Raw genomic sequence first — 12266 nt, forward strand, 5'->3', positions numbered from 1 at the left:
TATTTACATTTAGCTTGTTTTTAGAGCCTTCCATTTAATAGCAAACAGTTTCTCTCGCTTTCCTTTTCATATCCAGGGTTCTTCTTCTGTCTTCTGCAACACCCTATGCAACACGCCTGCTTTATGCCAATAATGCCATAAACAGAGCAGAAGTCTACGCTGCTGTGATGGCATCTCCAGAAATCACATCATTCTAGACTGTAGGTAAACCTTGTTATTAAAAGATCAATACTAATGAAACATTATTCAAACCCAGTTGAACTGAGTTGACCTGAATGGATTACAACCTGAATAAATAGGTCCCATTAGATTCTAATGGGAAAGGGAAGTGGAGCGGCGGATGCACTGGTCTGGATGTCCTTTGGATCAGTTCTGTTTCATATAGACAAACTTTCCTGAGGATATGAGATTCCTCACAAAGACAGAGTTTATAAGACGGCACAGACCAACACAAGTTTTTAAAACATTCCAAAGGAAATGCTGGTCATCTTCTGCTCTGCCATTATTTGGTCTTTACTATGTTCAGCCATCTAAATGTGTTTTGACTCATCGCCTCAAAATAGGACAGGTAATGACTGCAGCTATCGCTAACACCGCACTGCAGAGAGGATCATCAAGGCTGATCTTCCCACCATTCAGGACTCATGCAGGTATAGGGTTAAAGGTATAGCCAACATCTTTAAAGACCCCATACACCATGGGTACCTAACTGGGTAGAGTTTACTTTCCAACCAAATAATAATTTGCCACTTGACCGTGAGATAAAGGTGGATAATAGGAAGGGATAAGTGGGGAAAAAAAGGGTTATGCAGAGGGATACGTGGGATAAATTTTTTTTTTTTACAGTGGGATAAAAATAGGAATGAGAGGGGCAAAGTGCTGCATACTGAAATTAAAAGTGCAGCCAACATCTCTTCAGAAAACACATTCTGTAAGTTGTTTGTTTACTTTCAGTTCAGCAAAATAAATTGGCAACATTCGGTAAGATGAAGAGGAGTAATGCTGAGGTATGACACCAAAATCTTGGCAAAATCTTAGACCTGCCCTTTCTGTTGAAAGTTTTGGAGAAAGTCATTGCAACCCAACTCCACAATGCCCTTACGCATACTCTATGCGGCATTCGAGCACCACAATCCCTTTATTTCCAATAGGTTTGATAACAGTAATGCCTTCATTGTCGGGATCCTTGGCAAAAGCGTCTTCCTATTCAGAACTGCACTGCCCGTTCCTGAAGAGGAGGCACAAATAGAATCATATCAATCCAGTCTTTAAATCCTCCATTGGCTCTCCATTTAACAGAGAATCTAGTGCAAAATCTATCTCCTACCAGCCCGTACGTGGAACTGCTCCTGCCTATCCCCCTGAACACCCCACACGCTGTCTAGCGAGACCTCCTTGAGAATGACTTTGTCCCCCTTCATACCCAGGTTTAAAGTCTTGCAGGCCAGCATAGAGCCCACTGCTCTCATTAAGCCATAAAAAAATTTTAATTAAACAACAACGGTCAGTTCAGGTGTTTTATCAAAAATTTGAATCAGGAAATTGTCTATATATACCTAACGAAAAGATTGTTCTCTACTTCAAAAAAACTTCTTTTTTAAAATTTTTTATTTTTTTTTATGTTTTTTTATTAAAAAATTTTATGTATAACACGGATGCATAAACACCTCATTTTATTTCAGTGTTAAATTATCTTTCAAGTAACAGATTCAAATTAGAAATGTCTCTGGACCTTAACTGGTTTGTGATTTTCTTTATTCGGACCTCACTGATTTTTAATGGGTTACCCCAAGATAGAGGGTTCCTAATGTGGGGTGATGACGACAAGACATAAAAAATAAGTAATAAGAGGAATTTAATTCAGTTTTATTATTTTAATAGCAACAAGTCATGACAAAACAATTTAATTATAGGAAATCATACAGATTGGTTAAAAGTTTTCTAAGAAATTCCAGCTGATTGCAGTCTTTAGATAGATATGGATCCAAATGAGAATGAGGAAGATGAGGGGGGAGAAATAAAGGCAGTATTAAGGGGGGCTGTGTTGTATTGGCCAGAAAGAGGGAACAGGAGTATGAGGGGAATGAAAATGGATCATAGTGAAGAGTTAATGATCCTGTTTTTTGTGGGACTTTAATCTAATATTCTTAGCTCATCTCAGTAAGATGTCCAAACAGCCTCATCTCAGGGAAAAGTGATGTCAGTAATTATTAGTTCAGCTATCTGACTGCATCATTATCCCCTTCAGCCCCGTCGACAACAACTGAGCTTTGAGGTGTAACTTTATTTAAAACACATTAAAAGTGTTGCACTGAAATTCCATCATCAAAGAAAATACAACCAGCAGAATTGATTTACATGCAGCACTGCAGACTCAATGTGGTGATTTACCTGCAGACAAGGTTATGAACTATTCCCCTTTGGAACCAGAAGTATTCATCATTTTTTATTTATTTATTTTCATCCTTGTTGATCATGTAAAACCTTACATTTTTCTATGTGGAAGTGCTGAGATATTATATCAAAGCCGAGCCTCTGGATCCACTTCATCTACTGCAGCATACAAACTGTGTGAAGCACAGCTTCCAAATCATTCCCCTTTATTTGTTCTCCCTGACAGCATCTTTTGTATCAACTCCTGGATGTTTTATTATGTTTCTGTTCCCTCCTGATGGCTTGGAGGATTAACCATTTTTAATGCAGAACTCAGACCCCCCAAGGCTAACAACTTAATGCAAAACAACAAAGGAATGGCAGAATGATCAGAGCAGATTAGGTAAAACAAGAATATGACTAAAAATGCAAGAAAGTTTAATAAATATTTACAAGATAGATCACATAAATAAAGAAAAAAAAAAGTTGAACCTCTCTAAAGGGCTCTAATCTATGTCTGCTTTTGGTATTGCCCTCATTTTTCTGGGAAACAAAAACAGAAATAGTTATATATTAAGTTATAAGTGGACAGCAACCATGGCAAGAACATATAACATATACAGTAGATAACATATAGATACATAAAGAGAATATTCTCTTTCCAGAGAAGTTACACCACTGTTTGAATAAAAACAATACTCTCTCTGCTTTTTTGACAAACATTAATTGTGACCTTTGCAGTTCAGAGCAGAACAACATGTAAAGATATAATTACATCAAACTTTGTTATGTCTTTTAAGGTCCAGAGAAATAAAAAATCTAAATCTAAAGTGTTTTTTTTAAAGTAGAGAACAACAATCGTTCTGTTTGATAGACAATTTACTGATTCACATATTTTATAAAACACCTGAACTGACTGTTTTTTTGTTCTTTCTTTCTTTTTTATGGCTTAATGAGAGCAGTGGGCTTTACAGTAGGTTGCCCTGCAAGGGGAAAACCTTGTCTCCATTTAAACCTGGGTTTGAATGGAGACAAAGTCATTCTAAAGCACATATCAAGGTGCTCATTCTGAGCCTGGATCCATATTTATTTTTGATTCTGTTCATGGTGGAGAATCCTGCTTCACAGCAGCAGGTTGAGCCAAACATCTTCTAAATGTGCAGGGTCATCTTTGAGCACCATTTCACTTTTCTTTCACCAGTTCACCACAGTTCTTCCAGAAGTCCACACTTTCTCTGCTCTCTTTTTCTCATCATCTTCTCCTTCTTTCCCATCACCCGGCTTGCCACAGGTTTGACGCAGCTCAATGGATCAGTTGGATCACCTGTAGCGTGGCGCCGGATGCTATGGAAGGCTTTACCGTATCCACAGGAGAAGTGGCACAAGTGAAGTTAGACACTGCTGTCGGACAACATGCAATAATTTATAAATGGTTTAAACCAGGTTGGGTCAGAATTAGCCAGCAGGTGGGTCCGGATCCAGTAATCGGTGACCTCTGGTTTAGACCATTTCAACAGCATATTGATCCCAAATGGTCAAAAGTAAACACGCAAACTGGTTTTGGGATATTTAACCAGCCTTCCCAGTTAAAATTCTACAGATGATGCTTCAAATATGCATTTGTGTGAATAAACCGTCATCTTCATTTGAAGCCATGTACTCCCCCAAGGCAAATGGTCAGATAAAATGGCAGAACGACTTTGTGCTGAATGTTTTTGATCCATTATTGTTACAAATAAGGAACATGTATTGTAAAATGGAAATGAGTAAAAAAAAAAAATGCCTTTTAGAAATTTAAATCTATGGAATTCTTAATTCAAACAAAAGGTTTTGAAAGCTTTGCTGTTTTCACTGATCTTTTTTTTTTTTAGAATTATTTATTTATTTAAAAAATATATTTTCCAGATTAACTTTTAAAATTCATTCTTTTCTTACAGTGTTTTACAGATCATATTCTCTTTACTTCTGAGTTACTGCAGAGGGAACGGGTTCCCTCCACACAGTAGTTTTATTATAAAAAAAAAAAAAAAAGAAGGGGGATGGTGGAGTTTTTTTGTTTTTTTGGAAGCATACATAGCCTGATTAATATAGTCTATAAACCTAAAGCAATATGCATGTGGTGTTATGTATGCATGGTTGTTACATGTCAGGTTCGCTGGTCATCGACCTTGACCAGGGCACCTTAAAGTAGAACTGCAGTCATTCCCTGGACTGGCATGGCCATCACTGTCCCTACATAGTTAGGGACTCATTTCCCACTGGGATCAGCTTCATAGTCATGGTAGGACACTTCTCTGATTGTATTTATTTTGCTCAGAATGCTCATAAGCCCACAGCCCGGCAAATGTTGAAAGGACAATATTATTGTCATTGCTGTTAATATATAGTAGAAATTTTACACATTTAGTAATAAAATGTCACAGGGGATGGTATGGGGGGGGGGGGGTCATTTAAGAAGGAATGGGATGATTATTAAAATTTCTTTAATAAGGCGGATGCCATCCCCCCTCAACTCGAGTACTGCCTCTACATTTGAAAGCAGTCCAGTCAGATCCAACATTCACAAAAATATGCCTTCCACTTACGATGTTTCTCATTCTTCTCCAAAGAATCTTTTCCACTAGATTGACTCAACACTTATACATCTAAAACTCCAGTTTGTGTTTTCCTGGTTACCTGTTATTGCATCTCAAAGCAGAGACAAAAGTAATCATGAATGACAGCTAAAAACTGGACAAGGTAATGACAGTCGCTCTGCGGTCTCACTGTGATTAGCTTTTACTATAATTCATTTCCCCAAAGCCTTTTCCTAGACGAGACCTAGATCATATAAAATGATGGTTCAATTGAATAAACATTTAGGATACATCTAATTCACTTCCCTTTATCTCTAATGCCAATAGGGTGAGCAGACGTCCCTGTTTTATCGGGACAATCCCCATTTTGGACCACATGTCCCTTCCAAAAGGTGAACCCTGATGTGTCCCAGATTTTGAAATCTGATCACGATAAAATAAAAAAAAATTGTATGTAGCAGACTGCAAAGCCAACTGCTCTTAACATCTATTAAAGTGGCTGTTTATGACTGATTGAGCCACAGGGGCTAACAGAGCAGCAGGGTGTGTGTGTTCTTGTTTTTAATAGGGAAGATTTCGGAGCCATTTTCTGGAAAAATAACTCATTGTTTGGGTTGATGCCTGGAGCCAAAGAGAGAAATTACTGTTTTTAGATCAGGGGTCATGTTTGGGACTAAGGTGTGAATTGGGGGTCGGGCTTTCTGAAAAAAAAAAAAATATATATATATATAGAGTTTATATATACAAATTTGAAAAGATTGGAAAGAAAGTAATAAAATAAGTTTTGAGAAAGCAGAAAAGCTACTCACAACATTTTGATCAAAAAGGTTGAAAAAGTTTTATTTCTGGGTTGCATTCATCAAACTTCCATTTACCAAATGTGTCCATTGCTTCCAACAATAATGAAACAACATTCCCTCTGTAGTTTATGAAACTTGGAAAGATGCTTTTTGTGAACTTGACTGATACATCCAACATACTTCTTCTTTTTAGATTCTTATAATGCTAAAACCCAGCAAATGAACAGATCAGCTTTTGGATCCGTTGTGCTGTCAACGAATGAAAAGGTTTTACCTTTAAAGCCTTTTCTGCAAGCAGCACATCTGTGAAACATTGGCGTTTGTTTGGGGTATGTACAGTCGCTTTATCCTCACAGCATGAAGCATAAATCTGCTCAACATCTGACAGCGACAAAGCATCAAGACACATCTGAGGAGGAAAATAAGTCAGTTTCCTTGGAAACCAGGCAAATGTGACAACTGCAGCAGAGATGGATATTAATAAAAACCTGCCTTTGTTGTTTCAAACCAGTCATTTGTCTTCTGTGAATATCACCAACTTTCAGGCAGATGAAGCTGAACAGAGAGAAGGTGACAGACGGAGGAGAAGCAATCATCTCCATCTGGAGAGCTGACAGAAGCATAGTCTTTATTTTCTTAAACCGCCCACTCTAAAAAAAAAACAATGTGGTCACTTGTGTTATTGTGATCTTGCATATTTTAGACATATTCTTTTGGTCATCTCTACCATTTTGGTAAAGTTCTATCAGTCTGTGGTTGCCAGTGTCCTCTTCTACACCGTGGTGTGCTGGGGGAGAAGAACCTCCAAGGACACCTCCAGACTGGACAAACTGGTGAGGTGAGCCAGCTTTGTGATTGTCAAGAAGCTGGAGCCTCTGGGGACAGTGGTAGAGACAAGGACACGTAAACTGCTGGACATTATGGACAATGCCAGCCACCCTCTGCACACTGTCTTCACCACTCAGAGGAGCCTAATTAGTGGGAGATTGCTCCTCCCCAAATGGAGGACCGACAGACTGCTGAACTCCTTTGTTCTGCAAGCCATTAAGCAGTACAACTCCTCACTTGGGACAAGGAAGAGGTGGTAGGAAGTGGGACAAAGTTCAGCACCCCCCTCCTTAGACATCTTATGCAAAACATGGCTTATTGTAACTCGTGCAATATTCTTCTCTCTCACTGTGCAATCACACATGCCAGCTACTGTGTAGCCTGTGTAATGTTTTACTTATTTATAAGGTCAATACATCTCTGCAGTACATGTGCAATAATCCAAGAAAACTACTGTGTAGTCTCTCTCTAGCTCTCTATAGTGCAGATATTTCTATATCTAAAGGAAACCTATTCCAGGACATTGAAATTTTTTGGCTTTTTGTACTATATATATTCTTCTTACACAGTCTATTGTATTTTTATCTTTAATGGCATCTTGCTTTAACTCTTTGTACTCTATATAAAATACTGGAACCAGAATTTCCCTGAAGTAGTAATCCCAAGGGATAAATATAGATGAGTCTAAGTCTAAGCATCATCATAAACTTGTACAACTCTCCAGTAACCTGCATCTTAAATTGTTTCTTAAGGTTTTAAAAAAAGTTAATCTTCAAATAGAGCCTATTTAAATAAATATCGCAAATGACAAAACATTTCAAGTGTTGTTCTTCTCAGTTTGCTTTACACGAGTGAAAACGATGGGCTCAAACATAATGTGGATATTTTTAACTCACACTTAATTAAAACCCCACTGCCATCAAAAAGCATTAATCATGGAGGTGTTTTGCTGAGCAAACAGCTGCATCGCCAAAAACACCACAAAAAAAAAAAAAAAAAAACAGACATGAATGATTAATCAGTAAGTTTGAAAAGTAAAAGTTTCTGATCGGAATCGCCACCATCTTTCTCTGTAAAAGTTTTAATGACGACGCCTGGAGAAGTGATTTATGTTCCGTCAGACTTCTCCCACACAGGCTGGAGCTGGAATATTTTTATGTGCTGAATTAATGCGATGACTGATCATTTACTTGGGGTTTTCTGTGTAGGCGTCCCCTTTTTAATCATTTCTGCTGGAGAGCGAAGACTTACAGGGTCAGAGGGACTACACATAATGGCTCAAACTGCTCAATGTTTAAAGAAGCAAATATCCAAGTTTAGGAAGGACATAGAGATTGCTGATCATTTCTATGACCATGTAGATAGGTCAAAAGGTGCATAAAGAAACAGGTAAGAAAGTTGACGTTTCTTTGATCCTAAAGATTTATTATCAATAGTTATGAAACTATAATCATCCCTTCCAACTTATTGAGGAGGAAACATTGCAGCCAGGTTCTTATACACATCTTGATCAACTAATGATCACTTCAGAACAGCAGGTTTGGGCAATTTGCTGCCCTGCTCATCTGGTATGGAAAGATATCAGCAACAGCCTTAGGGCAGCCGTTGTTGAAGCTGTTCAATGTTTGCAGAGATAAAGGTCATTTCTATGTGAAGTACGTCTCTTTTCAATCAGAAAACATTTAAAACTTTCCAAAGAAAAAAAAAAAAAAAAAAAAGATAAAATTCAGACTCTGCCCACCTCAGTTTGACGGTCAGTGGATAAAGCTAACAAGAAAACCAACAGATGCAGACTAAACAAGTATGATTATAAACCCAGATTGCATAAACTTAAGTGAAACCTTTCTGTTGAGCGTGTAATTACAATGAAACAATTGAAAATAAAGAGGAAAAAAAATGAGATCTTGTCCTTTTTTCAAAACGGAGATCCAAGACATTGTGTTTTAATTGATTTTAACATTCTGCTGGAGTACAAACACAATAAAAAGAGTTTCTTTGAAATGTTCACTGTTCAGACCAAGAGAAGAAAAATTGATTTAGATACAATTTATGAGATCAGTTTGCATCGACCTGAGGGGCTTCAAGGACAAAGGAGGTGTTTAAACACAAGCTGTTCATCCTTTTCAGCACAAACCTTTTATGCATCTACATTGTAATCTATGGCGTAACTATTGGTAAGCAAGGACAGCAGTTGCTTATGGGCCCACGACCTCTTAGGGGCCCAATCACTGACACCTGTTTGGCCCCCTAACCAATTGTAGACTAGGAGGTCTTTTTGCAGATGTAATGGTGCGTAAAATTCCTCTTAAACCCTCCTGATACTGAGGAGACTGTGACACCAATAGCAAAGCAACCACTGATGCATTAGACACTCATTAGACGTGATATGTTTCAAACCGCAATAAAGATCTTATGATAAAGAATAATTTATTTATTTTTTACACTACGACTTGGAATTATGGGTAACCCAGGGCATAGATTAAAATCATAACCGTTACGTACAATATGTTAGTGACGATGGATCCCCAAAAGTTGTACTTAAGCGGTTTACAGAAGAAAAAAAAGCAGAGAACAGCTGCTGGTTCTATTAAAGAATCAATGAGGGAGAGGTGGACGTTGCTGTTACAATGAGTAAAGATTGCGACCAGGAGATGAATGGAGAGGGCGTGGGTGATGAGGGGGCTGTGAAGTATATCCATGTCTAGCGATGATGAAGTGTGTATGTATGGGGCACGTTTCGGGTCAGTTGTCTACGGCCGGGGGGGCTCGATGAGCACTGGGATGTCTGTAACATGTGGTGGTATGTTGTTACCAATGGTCCCATTCAAGGTGCGCAGTCACTATTTTACCGTGTGTGATGTGTGATCATATGATCATGCACTGCTGAGAATTGCATAATTGTGTCTACCTTTATCACGTGTTGCACTTCATATGGGGCCCAACCAGATAATGTTGCCTCTGGGCCTATTGTTGTGTCGTTAAGATATTGATTGTAATGAAGGTGGAAATAGAATAAAAACTTTTCAACAGTTTTCAGCAGATTGCCACAGTCCCTAATGCATCAATATATATGACTACTAATACCTTGTTTCCAACTAGCAGGAAGCTATCTGTATCTACAGTATGTAACTGCTGACCACACCTACAACAGACACATTGTTAGACTTAGATAGATTTATTTGTCATTTTTCATACACAAGTGTAAAACAAAAATAAGTTTCTTTAAGAACAACTCTCTAGACAATTTTTTTTAATGCAGCCTTGAAAAATAGTAGACAAATATATAAAAACAGTAATATAAACATATGACTGTAAATTTACAGTTCTAACATTTCAGGTTTTTTTATACTGATAAAATATAATAAATATAATAAAATACAACAAAATAACTAATTTTACACAACATTCAGGAGTCTAATGGCAGTGGGGAAGAAACTGTTATGGAATCTGCTGGACCTGGAGCAGGGAGAAAAGTCAATGGTGGGGGTGTGAGGGGTCATTGATGATGTTACAGGCTCAGAACATGCTGCGCTGGGATGAAATGTCTTTAATGGAGGCAATTGGAGCCCTGATGATCTTACCACACAGTGAGACAGCTGGTCAGAACGCTCTCTATGGTGCTTCTGTAGAAGGTGTTGTTGATGGGTGGGGTAAGGTGGACTCTCCTCATCCTCCGCAAGAAGAAGATGCACTTCTGTGCCCTTTTGACCAGTGAGGTGGTGTTTCCAGTCCAGGTGAGGGTGTCTGTGATGTGCACCCCCAGGAATTTGGTGCTGTTGACCACCTCTACAGCTGAGCTGTTGATGACCAGTTTATCGTGGTTAGGACAGTTTTTCCTGAAGTCCAAGATGATCTCCTTCATCTTCTCCACGTTCAGGATCAGGCTGTTATCTTTGCACCACCAGCTGCTCCAGCTCCTCTCTGTAGTCCAGGTCGTTGTCGTCACTGATAAGGCCTTACGAACCTTATGATGTGATTGGTGGTGAACCTGGGGATGCAGTTGTGTGTCATCAGGGTGAACAGCAGGGGGCTCAGGACGCAGCCCTGAGGAGAGCCTGCGCTTCGACTGATGACATCAGAGGTGTTCTTTCCGACCCGGACTGACTGAGGTCTGTTGGTGAGGAAAAGTTGAGTTGGGCTAACATACCAATAAGAACCGAGTCCAGTTGAACTTTACCAGAGCTGTTTAGGAAATAATGATAATCATCAGTATGAAAATTATCATCATATTAATAAACATAACAATAGCAATGGTAATAATAACAACAATAATAATAATAATACCAATAACAATAATATGCTTAATTTTTATTATTTGTTTTTTATTGTTATTATTTTCATTATTATTATTTTCATGATTGTACTATTATTATTAATTTTGTTGTGAGTATTTGAGGTTTCACCTCTCTTAATATTAGAATGAAGAAGCATCAAAGCTTGAGTTTTCTTCTAAGATAATGTGTTTTTATTCAATCAGTGTTGAAATTATGTTATTCTCATATTTACTAACCAACAGCTGTAAGGTGATCTGGTTAAGCTTATTGGTCGGAAACTCGTTTACTTTTCACATTATTACCATGGTTAAACAACAATCCCATTACTACAATTCAGTGGTTCCAGTAAGTTATTTCTCATTTTCTTGTAGGTTAAACTACAGAGTCAGAGCATGTCACCAGACCATAGAGAGCAGTGCCCTGTGTTTACAGTTGTTGCATCAATAAATACATGTAGCATTTGAAATATCCAAGCCCTCCCAGGACAAGGTGTCAAAAAGTGCCTCGACTGCATTTCAGAGTATCATCAGCGAATGGCCTGATTCTGTTTTTTGTATATGAAACCTCTGATACCTTCCATAAAAACTGCTTAATCCGCTTCAGATCACTACATCTCACCCTATTTGGTACCAACACTATGTGCCACAGGTGATTTATCCATTTTCTCTGCAGTCTGACCCCTGCATTCATTTGGGGATTTTGCTTGACCTTCAGCCTTTTTTGGTGAATTCCACCAGTTGAAATATTTGTTTTAGTCTCACTAGTTTCAAGTTTTATTTTGTTTGTTGACTTTGGTTTCATGAAATTTCTTCCAAAAAATAATTCTAGTCATTGATCAACTTTTCATTAAAAAAATAACCTCAGGGCTTTTCTGAATATTTCAGCCATCTCCATCACTTGAGGACCTTCGGACATGCTGGACATTTGCCCACCATGTTATTAGTAATCCAGCCATGCTTGCAGCACTGCAGGGTTTCAACAATTTATTACAACTGTGGCAAATAATGGAGATGCAACCCAAGCCATACAACCAAACCTTAGACTGGTAAGATTTTTACACAATAAGAAAACACAGCCTTTTTTCCTATTTAAGCTTTTCCTGTTGTGGAATTACCAAAATCCCATATTCTGTCCAACGCTAGTAGGAGGGATAAAATGTTATGTTTATTTTTTAACTTTATTTATAGTCAGATTTTTAGATCCAGTAAGATTTGTTTTTGAGAAGCCCAAACATTGAAGAGGTCTGTTTGTTAAAATGTACATTTTTAAGCATGACTGATTCAAATATTTGATTGAAATTCTGTTGGCTTCCCCAAATTACATCGATTAATGATTTAATACATTAATTCTGATATTCATTCTGATATTCATGTAATTAAAACTACTATTTAACAATTTGAAATTTTCTTTGGTGC

Source organism: Cyprinodon tularosa, unplaced genomic scaffold (genome assembly GCF_016077235.1).
Source record: "Cyprinodon tularosa strain WSP-4 unplaced genomic scaffold, ASM1607723v1 ctg369, whole genome shotgun sequence".
NCBI lineage: Eukaryota > Metazoa > Chordata > Actinopteri > Cyprinodontiformes > Cyprinodontidae > Cyprinodon > Cyprinodon tularosa.